The sequence below is a fragment of the Galeopterus variegatus genome, unplaced genomic scaffold, assembly GCF_000696425.1.
Source record: "Galeopterus variegatus unplaced genomic scaffold, G_variegatus-3.0.2 Scaffold939, whole genome shotgun sequence".
In the NCBI taxonomy this organism is placed as follows: Eukaryota; Metazoa; Chordata; class Mammalia; order Dermoptera; family Cynocephalidae; genus Galeopterus; species Galeopterus variegatus.
Genome location: NW_007727050.1, coordinates 20,980 through 29,726, shown reverse-complemented (window position 1 = coordinate 29,726; position 8,747 = coordinate 20,980). Strand labels below are relative to the sequence as shown.

The window sequence follows — 8,747 nt, the reverse complement described above, 5'->3', positions numbered from 1 at the left end:
CGCGCCCCACACACACACACACACACACACACACACACACACACACACACACACACACAAGATTATTGTTTTATTTAATTCTTTTCATATATATTTCTATCTCTTTTCTCTTGGTTCTCTTGGTTCTCTTTGAAAATCTTGGTTCCTAATAACATTAACATGATTACTTGTTTTATCTTTATCTATACTCGTACTTGTATAGCTATCTAGCTATAATAAATAAAAATGGGTGAATAACAACATTTATATTTCCAAAATTAGTAAAAACAGTATAAGATATTTTGGTAGTTCTTTTTATTCTTAAGCTCTATCCCACTTGGGAACTACAGTGAAATTATGGTGTTGTAAAGTTATCTGATATAATTCTTGTGTGTTTAAGTCACCATGTTGGTATAAGGTTTGTTTGTTTCATTTTAGTTAATTTTTAAGGATCACATTTTTTTTCCCATTTCAATTTTATTTTGTTTTATAATTATGTAAAATGTTTACATGGTTACAATATCAAAACAAGGTATTTTCAGAGACCTTCTGTCTCTTCCAACCTGTTTTTTTCTGTTCTGTTGGTAACCATTTTATTTTATGGTTTATTCCTCCATTTAAAAACAAATTATAAGCAAACACACAAATACATAAATGATAGCCTACTATATATAGTTGATTCTGCCTTTTTTAAAACTTAACATTATATCCTGGAGATCACTAAATAGAGAGGTATTCTTCATTCCTGCTGTCATCTGCATAGCACTCCATTATGTGAGCCTTGACATCTTATGAATGGATGTACTATAAATTACTCATCCAGTCTACTGCCAATAAGCCAAAGGCCACCTTCCGTATTTTGACTTATTACACACAGTGCTACCATCTTTTCATATTTTTGCCATTGAGTCTTTGAGATAATTTTCTAGAAGCAGAAATGTTGGGTCAAATGGCAAACCCATAGGCAGTTTTCTCCGATATTGCCCATTTCCCCTCCAGGGAAGTTGATCCATTTTGTATTTCCACAAACAATGTATGAGAGTGCCCATTTCTCTACTGCACAATCAATGAAAATTGTTGCCAAACTTGATTTTTGCCAATGTGATAGGTGAGCCATACAGTATCTCAATATAGTTTTTAAATATTTTTATTTATTTTAATCAATACACTGTAACTGTACATGCTTATGGGGTATAATCTGATATTTTGATACATTTATGTTGTATAAAGATGGGGTCAGTGTAGTTAACATAACCATTACCTTTAGCATTCACCATTTTTTGTGGCAAAAACATTCAAAAGCCTCTCCTGTATTATTATGTAATACACAAATCTTAACTGTTAATCATAGTCACCCTACTATACAACAGAACACCAAAACTTATTCTTCCTACCTAATTGTAATTTTGTTTCTGTCGGCCAACCTCTTCCTGTTTTCCCATTCCCCTCCCCTCCTCAGTCTCTGGGGATTGCATTAAATCTGTAGATTGCTTTGGGTAGTACAGTCATTTTAACAAAACTAATTTTTCCAATCCATGAACGATGGGATATCTTTCCATTTATTTATGTCCTCCTCAGTTTCTTTCTTCAAAGTTTTATAGTTTTCATTGTAGAGATCTTCCAACTCCTTGGTTAAGTTTATTCTTAGGTATCTTATATTTTTTGTAGTTATTGTAAAAGGAATTGTTTTCTTGATTTCTTTTTCAGATAGTTTGCTATTAATATATAGAAATGCTATTGACTTTTCTATGTTCATTTTGTATCCTGCAACTTTACTGAACCCGCTTATTAGTTCTAACAGTTTTTTGGTGGAGTCTTCAGGTTTTCTATTTTAAGATCATGTCATCTGCAAATAGGGAAAAATCGACTTCCTTCTTTCCAGTTTGGATGATTTTTCTTTCTTTATTTTGTCTAATTGCTCTGGCGAGGACTTCCAGTACTATGTTGAACACAAGTGGTGAAAAGCGGGCATCCTTGTTTTGTTCCCGATCTAAGAGGGAAAGCTTTCAGCTCTTCCCCATTCAGTATGATGTTAGCTGTGGGTTTCTTATATACGGCCTTTACTCTATTGAGGTACATACCTTCAAAACCTAGTTTGTTAAGAGTTTTTATTTTGAAGGAATGTTGAATTTTATCAAATGCTTTTTCTGTGTCAATTGAAATGACTGTATGATTTTTGTCATTTTTCCTGTTAATGGTGGTATATCAAATTTATTGATTTGCATATGTTAGAGTATCCTTGAATACCTAGGATAAATCCCACTGATCATAGTGAATGATCTTTTAAATATGCTGTTGGGCTCGGTTTGCTAGTATCTTGTTGAGAATTTTTGCTTTTATGTTCATCAGGGCTACTGGCCTGTCATTTTCTTTTTTTGCTGGGTCCTTGTCTGGTTTTGGAATCAGAGTAATGCTGGCTTCATAAAATTAGTTGAGAAGTATTCCCTCCTCCTCCATTTTTTGTAATAAGCTGAAGAGAAATGGTATTAGTTCTTCAAATGTTTGATAGAAATCAGCAGTGAAGCCATCAGGTTCTAGGATTTTCTTTAATGGAAGACTTTGGTATTACTGATTAAATTTCCTCACTTGTTATTGTGTGTTCAGATTTTTTTTTTTCTTCATAATTTAATCTTGGTAGATTGTATTTGTCCAGGAATTTACCCATTTCTTTTATGTTATCAAATATATTGGCATATAGTTGTTTGTAATAATCTCTTTCTGATGCTTTGTATTTCTGTGGTATCAGTTGTAACGTCTCCTATTTCATTTCTGATTTTATTTATTTGAGTCTTTTCTTTCTTGATTAGTCTAGCTAAAGATTTGTCAATTTTGTTTATCTTGTCAAAAAACCAACTTTTTGTTTCACCAATCTTTACAATTGTTTGTATAGTTTCTATTTCATTTATTTCTGCTCTGAGCTTTTTTATCTCTTTCTGGCAATTTTAAGTTCAGTTTTAGTTCTTTTAGGTACATTCTTAAGCAGTTTCTTAGAAATATTTCTTTTTTGATATAGGCATTTATTGCTATAAACTTTCCTCTTAGAATGCATTTGCTGTGTCCCATAGGTTTTGGTATGATGTGTTTCCATTCTCATTTTTCTCAGGAATTTTGAAATTTCCTTTTTAATTTCTTCATTAACCCATTACTGTTTAGGAGCATGTTTGTTTAATTTCCTAAAGTTTCCAAAGTTTTTCTTATTGATTTCTACTTTTATGCCAGTGTAGTCAGAAAAGATAGTTGATCTGATTTCTGTGTTTTGAAATCTGTGTAGACTTGTTTCGTGGCCTGACACATGACTTATCCTGGGGAATGTTCCATCTGCAGTTGAGAAAAATGTGCATTCTGCAGCTGTTGAGTAGAATGTTCGGTAAATGTCTATAAGGCCCAGCTGGTATCCAGTATAGTTTAAGTCAGACATTTCCTTATTTTCAATCTAGATGATCTGTCCATTGTTGAAAATGGGGTTACAGTCCCCTACTATAACTAAATTGTAATCTATCTCTGCCCTTAGGTCTAATAAAGTTTGCTTTATATTTCTGGGCCCTCCACTGTTGGGTACATCTATAATAACAATTGTTACATTCTCTTGTTGAATTGATCCCTTTATCATTACACAATGACCTTCTTTGTCTCTTTTTACAGTTTTTGATTTAAGGTCGATTTATTTGATATATGTATGGCTACTCCTACTGGTTTCATTTGCATGAAATATTTTTTTCCAGCCATTCATTTTCAGTCTATTAGTCTTCAATAGTTAGGTGAGTCTTTTATAAGCAGCATATTGTTGGGTCTTATTTTGTTTTTATCTATTCAGCCACTCTTTATATTTTAATTGGAGAGTTTTAATCCATTTACATTCAAGGTTATTACCGATATGTGAGAACTTATTCCTGCCATTTTGTTAATTGTTTTCTGGTTGTTTTGGAGATTCTTAGTTCCTTTATTTTTCTCTTATTTATCTCTGTGGATTGGTCATTTTCTGTGGTGCTCAGCTTTATTTTCTTTCTCTTTCTCATTTGTGGGTCTGCTGTAATTTCTTTTTTTGTCAATACCTTGGGGCTAACATAAAGAGTCTTGTAGTTATGATAAACTATTTTAAGCTGATAGCAATTTAACTTTAGTTGCATGAAAATACTCTAGACTTCCCCCACCACAAAAATTATATTTTCGTTCCTTAATTTACATTTGTATCTATTGTACGTTCCTTGACTGCTAACTGTAGTTGTTGTTTCTTTTACCATTTTGAACTTAAACTCATAGGAGAGCATTAAAGGATTTACATAGCATAATTACTTCACTGGGGTGTTCTGAGTTTGAATTATGAATTTACCTCTACAGGTGAGTTTTATACTTTTTCATGTTAGTAATTATTGTCTTTTCATTTGTAGTTGTAGTAGTCCCTTAAGCATTTCTTGTAAGGCTGGTCTAGTAATGATGAATTCCCTCAGCTTTTGCTTGCTGAGGAAGGTCTTTATTCCTCCCTCATTTCCAAAGGACAGCTTTGCTGGAGCTTTTAGAATTCTCTCTGTCTTTGACTTTTGACAGTGATTATATATGTGCCTCAAAGGAGATCTTTTTGAATTGAGTCTAATTGGGGACTTTTAAGCTTCCTGAATCTGAATGTCCATATTGTTCCCAATACTTAGGAAGTTTTCAGCTGTTATTTCATTAAATAGAATTTCTGTGCTTTTCTCCATCTCTTTTCCTTCTGAAATACTTACTACTAAAGTATTTGCTCACTTAATAGTGTCCCATAAGTCTCATAGGCTTTCTTCATTCTTTTTCATTCTTGTTTCTCTCTTTTTCCTCTGACTGAGCAATTTCAAAAGAACTGTCCTCAAGTTCAGAAATTTTTCTGTTTGATTTAGTCTGCTGTTCAAGCTTTCAACTGTATTTTTTATTTCATTCATTGAATTCATTAGCTGTAAGATTTTTGTTTGGTTCTTTTTTTATGATATATCTTTGATAAATTTCTCATTCAGATCATGAATTATTTTCCTGACTTCACTGAATTGTTTGTGTCTTGTATCTTGTTGAGTTCTTTAAGATTGTTATTTGAAATTCCTTTATAGGCATTTCATAACTGTCCTTTCCTTTGGTGTCTGTTACTGGACAGTTATTGTATTCCTTTGGGAGTATCATGTTTCTTTGCTTTGTCATGTTTCTTGTGTCTGTATGTTGATATCTGTACAACTAATGGAATAGTTGCTTTTTGAAATTTTATGGAGTAGATTACATAACTTTTTCCTGTACTTTGGTGTCTGTTACTGGACAGTTATTGTATTCCTTTGGGAGTATCATGTTTCTTTGCTTTGCCATGTTTCTTGTGTCTGTATGTTGATATCTGTACAACTAATGGAATAGTTGCTTTTTGAAATTTTATGGAGTAGATTACATAACTTTTTCCTGTACGTAGGTACTAGGATGTCTGTTGGATGTGTTGCATTGGCTTTGGTTTTGAGTGGATTAAGCAGTGTAATCTCTGTGTAGTTTCTTTGGTTGTAATCCTCTTCAGCAATGTCTGCAAATGCCTCAGTGGCCTAGACTGTGGGAGACTGTACCAACACTGGCTCTGTTTTGCTGGGATGGAGACTCCAGCCTGGTTGTTTGGCCAGGCATGCACGGGCACAGAGAGCCAACCGGCTATTTGGTAGTCTCTCTGAGGCACAGAGTTGCTCCCAACCAGCTATCAGTATAGGTGTGGGCAGGTAGCTCTGAGGTTCTCTCTTCCAGGGGATGGTGTGCTGCCTGATCAGCTTTTGGGCTAAATACAGGTATGCCTGGGTGCAAGGTAGGGGGATCAAGTGGTTCTGCGAAGGCCTGCCAGAGGAGCAGATGCCACTGCCTGGCCAGGAGCTGGTATCCATAGTAGGGCCAGCTGGCTCTATAGAGGCCTGCTGGAGGAAGTGAAATCACTGCCCAATCCACTCTCAAGCAGGGAGCAGATGTGCACAGAAGCAGCAGGGGTTGGCAGCTCTGAGGAATGATGCCAGATGAGCTGTTGAGCCCAGAGCAGGCCTACAAGGGTGCAGCAAGGCCCAGCAGCCCTGTGATGGGCCACCAGCTGGATGCAGAGCAGCTGCCCAATCTGCTGTCAGGTAAAGGGTAGTTGTGCATCAGTGTAGCAGGGCCCAGAAGCTCTGTAGAGGGCCACTGGACCAGCTGTGGCCCTGAGGAAGCCTGCTAGAGTGCAGCTAGGTCCAGCAGCTTTGTAGAGGCCTGGCATGATGAGGCAAAGTCACTGCATGATCACTGTTGGTCAGTAAGCAGGTGCACACTAGTATAGCAGGGCCAAGTGGCTCTGTGGAGGGCCATGGGGAGAGGCAGAGCTACCAGCAGACTGGTTATCAAGCCAGTATGGGAACGTGTGGGCTCAGCAGGTTGTGCAGGATGGGTACATACGAATGTGGTGGACCACTGCTTATTGGCAGCTTCCCTGCTGAACAGATCTGTCTGTTCTCATTGCGGGGGGCAGTGCTGCATGAGTTCAGATGCTGGAGTCTCAGTCTTTCTGTCTGGCCTAGGATATAGGCAGCTGGGGCTGGGGTCCTGTGTGAACATTGCAGAATGAAAGTGGGGCCTCAGGATATAGGGAGTCAATTTTCACAGGACCCCAGGGCAGGATGCACTTTAGCAGAGAGTTTGGTTTCAAGACGGCTCTGTGCTGTCGCTGCTTAGGCCTGGAAGCTGGAGGTCGCTCTACCTGGGCCTCTACTATGAGGCAGTGCAGCTGGATCTGGGGCCTGTGAGGACTGAGGGACTCTCTTATGGCAGGGATTGCCAGCATTTGTGGCAGCAGTGGGGACAGCTGGGTTTTTTCTAGCTTATCTTCTCTCCACCTGACTCTGAGCCGGTCCCTGTGGAGAGACAGTGAGGCAGAGGCAGGATGCTTTGCTCTGCTCTTTATGGTGCTATCTTAGTCTTCTGTGCTCCAGAAGGATTTTGTACCTCCTCTGGTGCTCTGCAGTGTATTTCTGCAGTCATTCCAGTCAAAATATAGTTGTTCATTTGTTGTTTTGGTCACTTTTTGTGAGCGGGATGAGCACCAGACAACTCTAGTTGGCCATCTTGCTTTGCCCTCTCCAAGTAGTTTTAATTTGAACGTCTCTTGTCATGAGTTAAGTTGAACATCTTTTCATATGTTTCAGAGCCATTTGCATTCATTTTTCTACTGATATCTTCAGCCCATTTTTTCTACAGAGCTGCTGGTCTTCTCTCTTTTAAGAGCTCATTATATGTTAGGGATAATAAAAGTTGCAAATGTTTCAGAGCCATTTGCATTCATTTTTCTACTGATATCTTCAGCCCATTTTTTCTACAGAGTTGCTGGTCTTCTCTCTTTTAAGAGCTCATTATATGTTAGGGATAATAAAAGTTGCAAGTATTTTTTCCAGTTTGTCTTTTTTTACTTTGCTCAGTTCTCCCCTTCCCCAAAGTTTTCCTTTCAATTTATATAATCATATTTATCAATCCTTTCCATTATTCCTTTTGGGTTTTCAGTCATAGTCACGAAACATTTTTCCCTTTTCTAGATTATGAATCAATGTTTTCTTCTATTATTTTTACATAGATTCACTTTTCTGATTGATTTGGAATTTATCCTGGTGTATGGTGTGAAGGATGGAACAATTTTTGACTTGAGTCAGGCTCACTTTCCTGGCTTTACAGTCTGTGCATATGTATTTATTCACCCATTCAGTCTAGGAAAAGACAGGCATTATTCTAAGGCTAGGAACTTTATATTCCATTTCAGAATAATTTAAGATAGATATTATTTTGATTCCTATCTGCTATGTGGTAAGCCTAAAGAAATTTTCAAAAACAATAAAAATTTCTAGATGAGAAAAACAAAGCAGACTGTAAATGTCAGGTCTCTAGGACAATAAAGTCTCACTCTTTCATTTTAACCAATCAAGCAAGTAAGGTTTCATTATTCAATAAATGGCTTCTACTATTATCTATAATAAAGACACCGAGGAAAGGAACAGATGATAACGTCAATGGATAACCTATGGTTTACTTTTGGCTACTAGATCCAAATTTCTCCTTAAGCAAGCCTATTAATTTCAACTATATCACAAGAACAAAATCATGGTCTGTATTTCAACATTTTAAATATCCCTCTCTTTCAGGTAGTGGCATTAATGAGCTGGGAAATAATCATAAAGTAGGCAGGAAGAGAGATGGCAAAAGTCCTAGATGACATGTTGGCTCCTGAAAAACTACATTTTAGAGCTGAGGAAGTTATAGCTCTGAGTTTGTGACCTGAACAAAGTTAATAAGGGTTCAAGACTTTTGACCCTGAGTCAAATGCTCTATTCAGTATACCATTCTACTCGTCAGATTTGATAATAAAAATGTACAACTGGAAAATTTTTATCTTATTGCATATAAAACTCTCCATCAAAACAAAATTATATAAATATCACTTCCTCGTAGGTCTAAAAGGATAATTCTACTATAGGATCTACACTAAATATATCAAATATTTCATAAACATTTAATTAACTTATACCATTTCAGATGAAAAAACTGAAGCTAAGGTCAAATTCAGGTTAGAAAAGTACTGAGTATCTACTATGGATAAGATACTTGTGTTGGGGGCCGGCCCGGTGGCGCACTGGATAGTGCGCCGCTTGGGAAGCGCGGCAGCGCTCCCGCCCGAGGGTTCGGATCCCACATACAGACCGGTTCCCGCTCACTGGCTGAGCGAGGCGCGGGAGCAACACTGAGGGTTGCGATCCCGTTGCCGGTCCCGGTCCGGTACA

At 37.2% G+C, this 8,747-nt stretch overlaps 1 protein-coding gene across 1 annotated transcript in view; it reads right to left on the bottom strand.

Annotated features, from left to right (window-relative positions):
• The window catches only part of LOC103591207 (homeobox-containing protein 1), a gene marked incomplete at its 5' end in the record, with an annotated part of 58,870 nt that overhangs the window by 40,023 nt on the left and 10,100 nt on the right, over positions 1–8,747 (bottom strand). The gene's annotated exons all lie outside the window — the stretch shown is intronic.